The sequence below is a fragment of the Gopherus evgoodei genome, chromosome 11, assembly GCF_007399415.2.
Source record: "Gopherus evgoodei ecotype Sinaloan lineage chromosome 11, rGopEvg1_v1.p, whole genome shotgun sequence".
Lineage (NCBI taxonomy): Eukaryota > Metazoa > Chordata > Testudines > Testudinidae > Gopherus > Gopherus evgoodei.
The window spans coordinates 55,297,594-55,312,850 of NC_044332.1; the positions used below are offsets into that span (position 1 = coordinate 55,297,594).

At 40.2% G+C, this 15,257-nt stretch overlaps 1 protein-coding gene across 2 annotated transcripts in view; it reads right to left on the reverse strand.

Annotated features, from left to right (window-relative positions):
• ACVR2A (activin A receptor type 2A) overlaps positions 1–15,257 on the reverse strand; it is a 109,305-nt gene that overhangs the window by 61,644 nt on the left and 32,404 nt on the right. The window lies entirely within an intron of this gene.

Sequence of the window (15,257 nt, forward strand, 5' to 3'; positions counted from 1 at the left end):
GAGGTATGCTTCTTAGCTCATGTAGATGTCCCCATGCTAGTAGTTCTGCTCAAGCAAGCACACTAAAAAAAGCAGTACAGCCACGCTAGCACAGGCAGCAACTCAGGCTAGCTGTCCAAAAACATATCCAGCTGATATTTAACTAAGTTTTCAAGATACTGTTAAACGCTTAGACAGGAACTCACATGGTTTGAATGTGCTTAGGATTCCCGTGTTTGTCCATCTATAGGAAATTAAATACCAGAAATAGGGGGTGGTGGGGGGAGTGAGTTGGCTGTAGGGGCAAAGTCAAATAAGCTGTTTAGGAAATAAATTTTCCATGAGACTCAGACAAACCTAAAAGTAGTTTCCAGAGGTCAAACTTCTTGATACCTCAAAAAATCCCAAACAAAAGTTCTCACCCCAGATGTGAAGCTGCGCACACCTCTTTGTCAATCAAAAGGCACTATTCTCCATATACGGTTAACCTGTAGTCTTCCTTCAAAATAATGTCTTGTTCTATTGTAAACTTTTTTTTTTTTTTAAAATAGGCGAAATGCTTATATATAAAAATCAAAGAATGCATGACTAGGTCTTCTAAGTTTATGGGAACTATAAAGGATTTGTTTGGTTACTTTTCCAAATGATTGCCACACTCTAGAAATGTGGATTACATAGCACAAGGAGGAAAGACTATTTATAGATACAAGTATCTAACCTGGGGTAAAATTCTGTAATATTAAAAGAAATTGCTTTGAATAGGGGAAATTCCAATTAATAGTCTGAGTAATATAGAAAAATACAGTACAGTATTTGAAATAAACAAGAATCTTCCAACTAAGAACAAAGTACAAAAAATCTGTTATACACTGATGCCATCTACTGGATATCAAGGGACGTAGTAGAGAAACAGCTGAAAGTCAAGAGCCATTTGGCACCCATTCACCAGAAATGAGAGCAGCCCCCTTCATTGAACCTTGAATCCATGATATTGAACATGGTCCAAGCTGTGGACCCTAGAGTTGCTAAACCCATCAAAGCTGCAAAAACAGAAGTGTCACCAGACACTTGGACTCACCCCACCACTCACGATTGAGAAGTGACAAGCTTTCATTTCAGATACTGTATGTGTTTAATGCAAATAACAGAAACACTCTTTCTAGCAAGACCTCAACTAACTATATTTTGGATTTTAACTGGGCAAGCCACATTTCTCATTTTTAGTTCAAGTAAATTACTCTAAAAGATCTTTAAAGTACTTTAACAACAATTGCTTGAGATGTTTTAAACTAGGCCAGGTCCACACTACAGCGTTAAATCGATTTAAACAGTGTTAAATCGATTTAACGCTGTAACCGTCCACACAAGGCACTTAAAATCGATTTTAAGGGGTCTTAAAATCGATTTCTGTACTCCAGCTAAACGAAAGGAATAACCCTAAAATCGATATTACTATATCGATTTAGGGTTAGTGTGGACAGAAATCTAAGTTATTGGTCCCATTCTTTTACTGAGCTACCCAGAGTGCACCGCTCCGGAAATCGATGGTAGCTTGGGACCATGGACGCACACCACCGAAGTAATGTGCCCTAGTGTGGACGTGTAAAATCGATTTTATAAATCCTGTTTTATAAAATCGATTTTACTAATATCGATTTTAAGCTGTAGTGTGAACGTACCCCTAGTCTCTATCAAACCAAACGAGAAATAGCAGGAACCACATTTATAATAGTGCCTTACGATAAGTGCATCTTTACACCATTTGAGAATTATTTAAAGGGTGATAAATGCACTGGAGATGAAAATTGGTAAGCAGTTCAACTAAAAAACCCTGATTTGTTATTGTTCCTTCATATAGTTAGTGAGCAGCAACAGGGGTCTATGCTAATTATTTACAAGACTGCATGCATGTTGTGTGTTCAGTATGTGCCTGTGGTAGCTACACTTATGTAAATAATCAACAATTTATAGTTTATGTGGCTCTGGGCAAATTAAGTCAACTGTCAATTGGCTGAGACCTGAAAAATACTGTCCAAGATAGAAACAGAACTGAAAAGAATGTAAGAGATAAATTCAATAAGCTAGGACTCCCCAGCTCTAAAAGGGGTTATCCTGATTATATTACTTTCCAATACTATTCTATTATACTTACCAAATAGGCAAATCTAATTTGTTAGATTTCAGCTTTAACAAATTGGTACCTCCGCAAGTTAATGCATCTGACCCTCCGTTCACATCTGCACTTACCCAACAATAACTGTTGATTGAGAGGTTGGAGTGGATCAAACTGAAGGTGTACATATGCCTTGTGTGAGAGACACACACACACACACACACACACACACACACACTTTTTAAAAGAGCCATATCTGTCAGCATGTTTCCTGTGCCTCTTCATGCTTTTTGCGTGAAGGCATGAGTGGCCGCAACCCTCCCTCAGTTCCCTCACAAGTCAAAGTCTATAGGAGATGAGAACTCCAAAAAGCACAGATGAAAGTTGGGTTGAGGGGTCCACCCAAAAGAATAATAGTTACTGAAGGATAAGTAACCCCTCTCACTGAGTAAGAGTTTGGATTCCACTGTAGGTGACTGGCAAGCAGTATCGCCTCAGGATGGTGAGAGTGACGAGTTTTGGCAGCATCCATTGAACGATTGTAATATTTTTCTCCACTGGTTTTCAGTCAGCTTCCAATGCAGTTTAATTAAGTAATGCATGAATCCCCAGCTATATCCAAGACCCACTGATCTATTGAACACGATTACAGCCACACTCAAGGACAATGCACATCTCAAAGTCCACGGTGAAACATGCAAAAGCTGAGAACAAAACAAACATTCTCTGCTCCATAGCTAGATCCTCTCACCAATCTTTCAGAAGAGATCAGGCAAATCTAGAGTCTGTCCATCTTTAGGAAATGTTGTAATGCCTTCTTCTTTGAAAAGGCCTGTCCACTATAAGTGACATAATTCAAAGTCCCTCCCCTCAAAAAAAATATCCCAAGCAGTTTTGACCCCAAAAAGGAGGAGGACATGCCAGAGGCTCCATGAAGTCCACCATAGAATTTGCTATTGGTTTTACATGGAAGGCATTCAGATACTATGGTGATGGGTGGCACTATAAAACTGTAAAATAGTAATGTTTCAGAGCAAAATGACGACAGTGATGGTAATAGAACCCAGATTTTTTTTTACATCAAATTCCATGCATTGTTTATTTTCATAACTGTGTAAAATGGGAACTAGAATCTTTTACATTCCCCTGAAACAGAATAAACTGAGCTTCATAAACTAATTACTCTCATATGATCTGACTATTAAGTGGACAAAATCACAAGGAGAGCAAAAACTCCACAAAAATTAAGAGCAATGACTCTGGATATAGTCTTCCTGAAGCAGAAATAAAAAAGGCTAGCCTACCTAAGAGACTAGAAAGGAACTGATTGATTAGGTTTTTTGATACATTCTTGAGGACTTTCTAGTACTGGTTGGTAGCTGCTGTTTCAGCATTCTGAGTTTATGAACTGCACATAAGTACATAAATTGGCAACTCTGATTCAGGCAGTTCCTGAGCATTACGTAGGTATTTGGAGTATATTTTGTAGAAGACGACCTTCAAGGTTTACAAGTTTGCTTTTAATTGAAGTAATTTCCCAGTCTTCAGATTAAATGAATAAATAAGAATTGGAGTAAAACTTAAGTACTCTAGAATAAGAGGATCTTAACATCTTTTCCATGCAACCATGTGCTGCCATGTGTGAAGACATCCCATATTCTTCAATCGGATCTGCTTCTTGAAACTAAATTCCTTCTACCACCATTTGCAATTCTATTAAACAAAAATATTGAAGACATTTCTCCTGTTTCATCATCAGATCACAATCTGTACACCCCAAGTTTCAACATAAATCACTAACATATTTCTCATGTTCAGTGTTAAAAAAGATTGAAAATGTGATTTACTTCCCTACACATACAAACACCACAGACAAGTGATGGACACTTATCACTCTTTCCAGACAATCTCTGGAGAAGAAACTTGCACATTGGTGAACATTTCAGAATTTCATCATCTCTCCTCACCCACCAACAGAAGGTACACGTAGTTTTTTACAGTCCAATCCCTACAATGAAAAAAAACAGAGCAAGAAGAGGTGAGGAGCCAACATTCTCCTCTCCAGTTAGACTGGATACTTCATTTTTCATCTTCTTTGTAAGAATCACACTGAAGACATTATAAATTGATTGAGAGTGCACACCACATACTTCAGCCAAAATTCTCCAGCAATACTGTAAATATGTACTATATAAGAGACACTAGAGTTGGTTATTAATGAATCAACACAATATTCTTCTTTGTAAGACTACGTATGGGAACATTTGTTTTATAAAACATCACCTCAGACCTTTCTTGTAAAAGTTCAGAATTCAGATTTTAATTATCTCAAATAAAAGGTATAAAGATGTAGAAACTATAACTTTTAACATCTTCAATGTTAAAACACCACAAACATATAATTAACCAAGAAGTCCCTTCCAATATAAAACCCTGATTCAGGAACACCTTATTTTGGATAGCACTTCAGCACATGCTTAAGTTCCACTGAAGTCATGAGGACTTAATGCACTTAAGTGCTGTCTTGAACAGGGATGGATGGTCTTAAACATATTCTAAACTGATTTCCTAATTTGAAGTCTTAAACTTGTGCAGAATCCTGCTGAACCTAATGCTGATAAATTCAGGATTATATTGCTTTGCTCATTCTAGTACCACATGAATGTTTAGAGGAATAATAGCTCAACAGTTCACAGAAAAGCCATTTCATAATAAACCTCTCAGTCCTCATCCTCAGCGGAAACCTGTACGCTGTCAAAAAAGAGCCTGAGAGCTTAAATTCATAACTACTAGACACTAAAAACATGGACTTGACACTGGGGTTTTTGGCACACTGCAGCAACTTGTAACAAACCCTGCCATCAACTAACCCTCCATCCTCTTAAGACTGTGGAGGTGTTAACTGCCCACTTCATTTTAAGGTCTCTCCTATAAACATGTGAGCCACTGATGTTTAATCTGTCCCTGGTTGTATTTACCTTGGACACTCATTTCTTTCTCCAGACCTGGAAAAAATGATGAGGCTTGAAAGCTTGTCCCTTCCACCAACAGAAGTTGGTCCAATAAAAGATATTGCTTCACCTAGAGAATCAGTCATTCCAAATTCTGCTGAGCTATACAATATCTAGTTAGGATTATGATACTCTATACAACTCTATACAACCCCATTAGATACAACAAGGCTTGGCTTTACAGAGTGCAAGTCAAGGAAGAATTTGGTCTATCTGAAGAAAAAAAAGTTACTTTTTATTCAACTACTGGGCTGGCTTTGTGTACTTAACTTTACAGGAGAGCCTGAAATACAGTTTAAGTAAAAAAACCACAATGAACAGCTTTTATGATCTAATTTCAATATGTTAATACTGAAAAAAAAATTTTACCATGATTCTATTGAAATGAAAGCTTCCAAGCAAACTCAGATGTGTGCGGAGAGACTAAAACAGTTCCACCTGATTCTCTGCCTCAAATAATATATAGATCTATATCAAGATTTGACTAATTAATTATCTTATTACACTGAGTTCTAATTATTTTATCTTTTTTCTGGGCTGACCAACTAGGTATGTTATTGATTTCTCCTCTTAAGTGTGGAACATTTACACACAAGTCCATGACTATACAGTGTTTCTCTACAAACAAAACGCTTGGGAATTGAACTGTCTACTAAAACCAGAGAAATACCAGCTTCCTGTTTACTGAGAGAGCATCAAGCTCTATCATATTACCCATCCTGCACAAGTTTCCATTTCCTACTCATGGGGGAATTCTGCACCACTGCACATGTGCAGAATTCGTGTGTCCCACAGAATCTTATCTTATTTATTTACAGAAAATGCATTCTGTCCCAGAAGTGCTGCACTTCTGCCTTTTGCCCACCAGAGCCCACTGTGGTGCCAAAAACAGCCAACAGCATGAATGCAGCAGACTGTTCTGGTGCCAGAGTGGCCTCTGGTGGGAAAAAGAGAGAACTGCAGCACTTCTGGGACAGAATGCATTTTCTGTGGGGAAAAAAAAAATTCTGTGCCAGGACTAGAAGTTCATCACAGCACCTAGCCCATGGACCAGGTTAGGACAGAGTGGGGCACAAGGGACTGCTGGGAGACAGGGGGGGTGTCACAGACAGTGGTTCAGAATGGCTACCGGGAGGGACAGATTGGTGATGCTAGTGGGCTCAGGAGCTAGAGGGTGACAGCACTGAGCCAGGGGTTGAATGGGAGTGGGGTGAATGTACACATAGGGACCATGGAGGAGGGCTGCAGGGATCCATGAGGATGGGGAAGGAAGCTGGAGGCCATCAGGATGGTGGGGGATACAGGGACTGCAGTAAATGTGCCTGACTGAATGGGAGAGGCTTGTGATCAGCCAGGTTCTGCATGGGGGAGGCTCCGTAACTGTTGTGCCTCTCCCCACCAAAAAAGCCTGTTCTATACTTCTCCCCTTCACCCCCCACACCCAACAACCCTCTAGTTTCACTCCAGGCTCCTTCCCTCTCTCTCAGGACCTTCATTACCCTTCTAAGTCCCAAGCCTTTGCACTGCTTCTGATGAGTGCAGGAAATATAGTTCTGTATTATAATTTAAATGAATTACTCAAAGTTCTATATTAATATGCCTAGTAAAGAATCTATTTGTCAAAAGAAAATTAACAATACAGACCAAAAAAAGACTCTGGTACATACATACTTGCGGACAGATGATATTTTGAAATAAATTACCAAAATAACTGAAACTTGCATGATTATATGGTGTTATTTTGACAAATAAAATATAAAGAATTTTTCAGAATTTTAAAATATTGTGTGCAGAATTTAATTTTTTTCCGCAGAATTCCCCCGGGAGTAAAAGAGTTTCCCTAGGAGATACAGAACCTCAAGACATCTGCTTGCAGCCTGATGTCCCACTGTTCAAAGACCTCTCTCCACCAACAAAACCTAAAACCCTCTTCACAGACAACTTTAGTATACAAACAACCTTTTTCTTTTCTTTTATGGTGCATGTAGAGGGGCTATTCTATAATAAAACAAATAAGAGAGTGCTGCTTATAGTCACAGTTCAGGTGTGGCAATCCAACAAAGGTCAAAGCCAGTTTTTCTATATTTGCCCTATGTGTGTGTTAAGAGGTTCAGTCACATCCCAGTGACAGGGTGCAAAGTGGTGGCACTGATGCATCACACAACCCCAATGAAGAGGACAATCTTTCCTATTTCAGCCCAAGAACCTTGAAGAAACTGCTCCTCAGTTAACTTTTCCACCCGAACAAGGGTTCAAAGTAAGCCAACATATTATGGTTTTGACACCTTTCTGGTGACCCTAGACTTTCCAGAGAGACTGAAAATAAGTTTAAATTCAAGCTCTTACATTGTTCCATGTATGAACAGTTATAGTACTCCCTTCCTAAATCTGCAGGGGATTGCATCCACCACATTCATTTCATTGAGATTAACAATACAAAACTTCATGCCAGCATTTCATTACTACAGTTTTCTTGTTTGATCACTGAAGTAAAAATAGACCATTAAGTTTTTCCAGCATGGTTAGATATACAAGTTAAGGTGCAGGCTCATGCTCTGCCCATTCAGTATGGCTCTCCACACCCTGGGTCTCTCTTTTTTTTGGAATACCAAAAGAATAATTGTTACACAATTCAACGTTATATGTAATAAATGCAAATTAATAACTTAATTCAGCATTCATGTTGCACGGTTCAACAGTGAAGGCAGGCAGTACCAAAGTTCAGCATGGATGTGCAACCTTAACTCTCCTCCCTTGTTTGAATGCATTTACAATACCCTTTTCTAAATTAAATAGTCATTTATTTGTCTCAGCCATCTGTTGCATCTTGCCATACACACAGATTGTAAGCGCTCTGGGGAAAGGATGGTCATTGTGTTTGTATAGCATCCATCACAATGGGGCTCTAATCATTGATGGGGATGTTTAGATGCTACTGCACTATAAACAGTGGCCTTTAACAATTTGATCCTACAAACTTTATACATATTGCGTCCTGATATATATTTTATCACATTTATACACACTATTTTCACTGTTAATACAAGATCATTGAAACAGTTTTAATTTTTCATGTGACTACTCAATGTCTTAATGAAGTTCAAATACTAATTTTGAGTACTGAAAGCTCCCTTTTAAAACTGAGAATTTACATGCTACTGATTTGAAAGTTAAATGTACTTCTAAATAAGCAGCTAACCAAAAAAAAAATTTTTTTTCCATAAGATGACAAAACTACATTTCCAACAGTAGTGCATTTAATGAAGCATCACCAAGAGTGATAATTTTGTATTCCACTCCTCCATATAAACTGTTTTGTTCTGCTAGTTGGGGGACATGAATTCCATTTTCAATCCAGGTCTCTTGCTTCCCAACACAGAGGTGGAATATGAATTCTATAGAAGCAGAAAATCAAGCCCCAATTCGGAAAGGTAGTCTGATGTTAACAATTGTATTTGTTTAGGTTCTTACACCATGTGCAGTGCAGCAGTATAATCTCTTTACCCTGTTAAAGCCTGAAGGCAGTGCTGTTCAGTCACCTTCAACTGCAAGAATAGGGGCTAGAAAATATAGTCTTGGTGGTGCTGGAAGAAGTGACAGGCAAGTGGGTCAGTGGTATCTGAGATCTGACCAAAAAAACCACAAGTATAATGACCCAAATGAGGGGGAGAAACCAAACCATCAGAGACTGAACCAAAAGTCAGATATATTTTTAGGCATATTAACAGTACAGGAGGAACAAAATTATAATGGCAACATTTCGAATTTTTTTTTTTTTTTGGTGAAGTGACTGCTTATTACTTTAAGAATAACGTTACTGTATCTAAACAGAGTTGAATGTTCAACTCACGGCTTTGGGGCTGCAGAAAGACTATTTTCTGCTACTTGCGGAATATGTGAAGCATAAAAGCTCTCCTAAACACCATTTTTTACTAGGACAATTGCCCTCACACATATATAAATATATATAAAATCAGAGTTAAGAATTTTCTGAGGTTAAAAACCGAACATGATAAATGTAGTACAACAGTTTTAATTAAGGATCAAAGCTCTAACAGAATGCAGACAGACAGTCTAGACTGTCTACTTCAGAAAGCCTCTGAAGCATATAAAACAACATCTGCAAAGAACATTAATCACATTCTAGTCCACAATCTTATCACCTCCTAAATCAAAAGAAACAACTTTTACTTAAAACACTGTACATACATATGATAAACTAATTTTTTAAATAAAAAGATATGCTTAAGTTACTGTAAATCGATGACCAATAACTATCTATATAGACTCAAAAAAGGCTAAAATAGTTAAGATTTAAAGCAAAGGTTTTCAAACTAGGGGTTGAGACCTCTCAGGGGTCACGAGGTCATTACATGGGGAGTCGTGAGCTGTCAACCTCCATCACAAACTCCGCTTGCTTCCAGCATTTATAATAGGGTTAAATATATTAAACAGTGTGTTTAATTTATTTGGGAGGTCGCACTGAGAGGCTTGCAATGTGAAAAGGGTCGCCAGTAAAAAAAGTTTGAGAGCGACTGATTTAAAGTATGCTTAATGGAAAATTTAAATCCGGAAAAAATTAGTTCCCTTTGGAGATTAGGCGGGTGGAGCAAGAGATCCACTGAAAGCTACTATGGCCACGTCCAGACTAGGTATTAAAATCGATTTTAGATACGCAACTTCAGCTACGGGAATAACGTAGCTGAAATCGAATTTCTAAAATCGAGGTACTCACCCGTCTGGACGGCGCGGCATCGATGTCCGCGGCTCTCCGTGTCAATTCCGGAACTCCGTTCGGGTTGATGGCGCGGGTTAGTCTGGACGTGTGCTATGAAAACATTTTTGCACTGATCCTATGGTACAAGATTGTTTAACTAGCATAAAAAAAGATTTACGCTAGTGAACATAGAACATTCATATCACATAATGCACTTTGCAGCAATAGCATGGAAAAATGCATAGATACAATGCTCCTTTTATCAGGCAATATCTCTACTAAAGAGACCTCAAAATTTAGATAACTTACCTTTACGCCTGGTCTACACTACGAGTTTAGGTTAAATTTAGCAGCATTAAATCAAATTAACCCTGTGTTGTACCAATTATATTAGACTAGTAAAAACGAGCAGGATCTTATTAAAGGGGACAAGGCAAAGATGCCACATTTATTATTATAACAATTTATGACTAATAACTAATATCTTAATTCTTATACACACACATTATACCTATTACCTATACACACACACACACACACACACACACATATTCATCAGGTGTTCTGCAGCTGCTGCATAGTTACCAGTCCTGAAGATAGCTTAAGTTCATGGCTTGATTTTGCAGCTTGGGTTCGTAGCTTGTGGCAGCTAACTGGCCAGGAAAGCTGGGCACAAGGCTGAGCTGGATCTCTGTTGGGCAGGCACTGATGTCCTTCCATGTTGGCAGCAGAATGTTACCCAGAGTTTCTCATCTCACCCTTCTTTTTTATAGGCTTTTAGTTTGGATTCAAAGTCTATAGGTCTTGCTGTGTCACGCTGCCTCTGCGTTTAGATTGATCACCCATTAATTGCAGGCGTGACTTTCAGCCTTGAACCTGGCTTTGATCTTCCTTCTGTTGTCCTTTTCTTTTTAGGGTGGATGCTTCTTACTTTGTTTAGAGCTGTTGTCTAGGTCTTCAGCCGTTGGTATTTGAACTTTATCTCATCAGGACAGGCTGGGGCTGGAGGTTGATTCCATCATTCATACATACCTCATTCACACATCTAAACTAAACTAATAAGATTACAGCAGGGTTTGCAAAAATGAAGGTTGGAGGAAGCTTTTACAAAATAGAGGGAGTGTTTTAAAATGGGGTTTGAATTACAATATGGAACAGAAGTTACAGTGTAGGCAAGTGTAGTGAATGGTGAACAGAAGTTACATTAATAAAATGAACAATTAAAAACAATTTCATTTATCAGTTCTACACCTGCACCCATCCACACAACGAAGCCATTTACTTTGACATAAAGGGCTCTTAAAATCGATTTCTGTACTCCTCCCCGACAAGAGAAGTAGCGCTGAAATCAACATTGCCTGTTCGAATTAGGGTTAGTGTCGATGCAATTCAATGGTATTGGCTTCTGGGAGCTATCCCACAGTGCACCATTGTGACCACTCTGGATAGCAATCTGAACTCAGATGCACTGGCCAGGTAGACAGGAAAAGCCCTGCAAACTTTTGAATTTCATTCCGTTTGCCCAGTGTGGAGCGCACAGGTGACCACACAGAGCTCATAAGCACAGGTCACTATGCAGTCCCAGAATAGGAAAAGAGCTCCAGCATGGACCATACGGGAGGTACTGGATCTTATCGCTGTATGGGGAAAGACGATTCCGTGCTAGCAGAACTACATTCCAAAAGACGAAATGCCAAAACATTTGAAAAAAATCTCCAAGATCATGATGGAGAGAGGCCACAATAGGGACTCACTACAGTGCCGCATGAAAGTTAAGGAGCTCAGACAAGCGCACCAGAAAGCCAAAGAAGCAAACGGATGGCAGACATGCCGCTTCTACAATGAGCTGCATGCAATTCTGGGGGGCGGGGGGGAGCTGCCACCACTATCCCACCCCAACCATGGATTCTGAGGAGGGGGTACTCTCAGCCATGCCTGAGGATTTTGCAGACGGGGAAGATGAGGAGGACGACAATGACGTCGACAAGCTTGTGGAGAGCACACAGCACACTGTTCTCTCCAAAACAGCCAGGATCTTTTTCTCAGCCAGAGTGAAATAGCCTCCCAGCCCTCCCAAGGCAGTGTCCTGGACCATGAAGCCAGAGAAGGGACCTCTGGTGAGTGTACCTCTGTAAATATAAAACATGGTTTAAAAGCATTTAATGATTAATTTGCCCTGAGGACTTGAGATGCATCTGCGGCCAGTACAGCTACTGGAAAAGTCTGTTAACGTGTCTGGGGATGGAGCGGAAAGCCTCCAGGGATCTCTCTATGAAGCTCTCCTGGAGGTACTCCAAAAGCCTTTGCAGAAGGTTTCTGGGGAGGGCAGCCTTATTCCATCCTCCATGGTAGGACACTTTACCACGCCATGCTAGTAGCAAGTAATCTGGTATCATTTCATGAGAAAGCCTGGCAGCATATGGTCCCGGTGTTTCCCGGCATTCAAACAACATCCATTCTTTATCTCGCTATGTTATCTTCAGGAGAGTGATATTGTTCATGGTAACCTGGTTGAAATACAATAATTTAATTAAGGGGACATTCAGAGGTGGCCGTTCCTACTGGGCTGTTTGCCTGTGGCTGAAAAGAAATCCTCTCCTCAGTTAGCCAAGCGGTTGGAGGGGGGAGAGGCACTGGCGCTGAGCTGTTCGCGTTTGGCTAGCAGGGATCTTCCCTGATACCAACCATACGGTGGGGGGAGGGGTAAAGTGATCATCCCAGAGAATTGGATTGGGGTTCGGGGGGTTAGTTTGGTTTCTGCGGCTGCACATTAACATGAAAACCGCAGCACTCAATGGGCTTTGCTTGGTATGGGAAAGGAGAGCATTACTTTTACGAAGGTTTCAGAAGCCGAAAGATAATGGCTTACCATGCCCGCATGCAAGCCGAATTCTGTTGCCTGACCCTGCATCTGTGATCTTTAACACCAAAGCTGCAGGCACTCAAAATATTAAGATGCAAAATGCAACCTTGTACTGAAATCACGTGCTATGTAATGGGAATAGTGTTATTCACCGTGAAAGATAGGGCGGCAAAAAACAAGATGCATGCGAGATAAAATGTTCACTGAGATCATGCAGTCGACCCGCAATGAAAGAGCTCATCTGAATGAGTGGAAGGACACAGTATCACAGTACAGGAAAGTGGCCAATGAACGTGAGGACAGGAGGAACGCTCGAGATGAGAGGTGATGGCAGGAAGATCAGAGGCGGCAGGATGCAACGCTGGGACTACTGTGGGATCAAATGGACATGCTCTGGAATCTGATGGAGCTTCAGGAATGGCAGCAAGATCACAGAGTGCCGCTGCAGCCCCTGTTTAACTGCCCTCCTCAAGTTCCATAGCCTCCTCACCCAGACACCCAAGAACACAAGTGGGAGGCTCCATGCACCCTGCCATTTCACCCCATTGGACAGCCCAAGAAACAGAAGGCTGTCATTCAAGTTTTGAAGTGGCCTTTTCCTTCCCTCCCCCCACACCTCATCTGGGCTACCTTATCAGTTCTTTCCCTATTTTTATAATTAATAAAGAATACATGGTTTTTAAATGATAGTGACTTTATTTCCTATGCAAGTAAGTTGTGATCAAAGGGGGGGGGGAGAGTGGGTGGCTTACAGGGAATGAGTCAATCAAGGGGGTGGGTTTTCATCAAGGAGAAACAAACAGAACTGTCACACCGTAGCCAGGCCAGTCATGAAACTGGTTTTCAAAGCTTCTCTGACACGCAGTGCTTCCTGGCGTGCTCCTGTAATCGCCCTGGCTGTGCATAATCAGTGGCCAGGCAATTTGTCTCAACCTCGCACCCTGCCATAAACAATCTTCCCCTTACTCTCACAGTAATTATGGATCACATAGCAAGCAGCAATAACAATGGGAATACTGGTTTGTCTGAGGTCTGAGCGAGTCAGTAAAGTGTGCCAGCGACTCTTTAAATGTCCAAATGCACATTCTACCATCATTCTGCACTTGCTCAGCCTATAGCTGAACGGCTCCTGACTACTGTCCATGCTGCCTGTGTATGGCTTCATAAGCGATAGCATTAAGGGGTAGGCTGTGTCCCCAAGAATAACTATAGGCATGTCAACATCCCCAAAAGTTTTCTGGTCTGGGAAGTAAATCCCTTGCTGCAGCCGTTTAAACAGACTAGTGTTCCTGAAGACGTAAGCATCATGAACCCTTCCCGGCCATCCCAGAGGGGCCTGACGACATGTACCCAGAACCACCCACAACAAATGTTTTTTGCCCCATCAGGCATTGGAATCTCAACCCAGAATTCCAATGGACAGGGGAGAGTGCGGGAACTATAAGATAGCTACCCACAGTGCAACACTCCAGAAGTCGACGCTAGTCTCGGTACTGTGGACACACACGGCCAAATTAATGTGCTTAGTGTGGCCGCACGCACTCGACTGGTTTACAGGATTTGTTGTTTGGCAACCGATTGTATAATCTGAGTAATCCTGTAGTGTAGACATAGCCTTCGATAATACGGGTTGATTTTAATCTTGTTTTCCATTTGTACTTTTTAGTTATTTTCCTAAAGAAATATTGATTCTCATTCATCGGTAACCATTAAAAACACAATTTGCAACTAAACATAGCCTTGACATTAAATACGATGCTTCTTTTTTCAAACCACAAGGGCTACTTTTATTTAGCAGTTATATAGCAGAACTCAAAGTAAAGAAACTGAATAATGTATTATGTTAGAAATGGTGACTGATGTATTTCTTATTTACCAGATTAATTTTTAAACTCATCATTTGTGTCAAGTTCTATTTGTATGGGAATTGAAAATCCATTGGAAATGCACAAAGACAGCATTTTAAAAATTACTTAAATAAGGCTACCTTAAGTGTGCAAATACATAAGAAATCAAAATATTTTGAATTTAAAGGGAACTAATTTATTAAACAAAGAAAGTATTTATCTGTAGCTAGTAAATTGAACTAACAAAAAAGAATGCCCTTCAAAATTTAAGATTGAGCCTTGAGTACACTACAACAGTTCTAGACCAGTAACAGGTGCAAGGATCAATACTAAAGTCAACAAGGCTAGAAACAGAGCAGCTTATCGATGCCTGAAAACTTCCTTTAATTCATTAGAAAGGCCGACAAATTAACCATGCAACTTCAGCCTGTTTGCAGCACAGAGGGACAGAATTATATCTGTTCACTATTAGCATGGTGGGAGTAACCTACCCACTGCAGAACCCCTCAGAATTCCATAGCTGCTGCCATAAATATAGATTCATAGTTTAAGGCCAGAAAGAACCATTATAATAATCTAATCTGACCTCCTATACAACATAGTTCAAAGAACCTTACCCAGCCATTTTCACATCAGCCTACAACTTCTATTGGGGTTTGTGACAGGGTGCTAAGCAGAAAACTGCTTAGCCAATCCTCTGTCACCCCAGCTCCAATTAAGGGGGGTG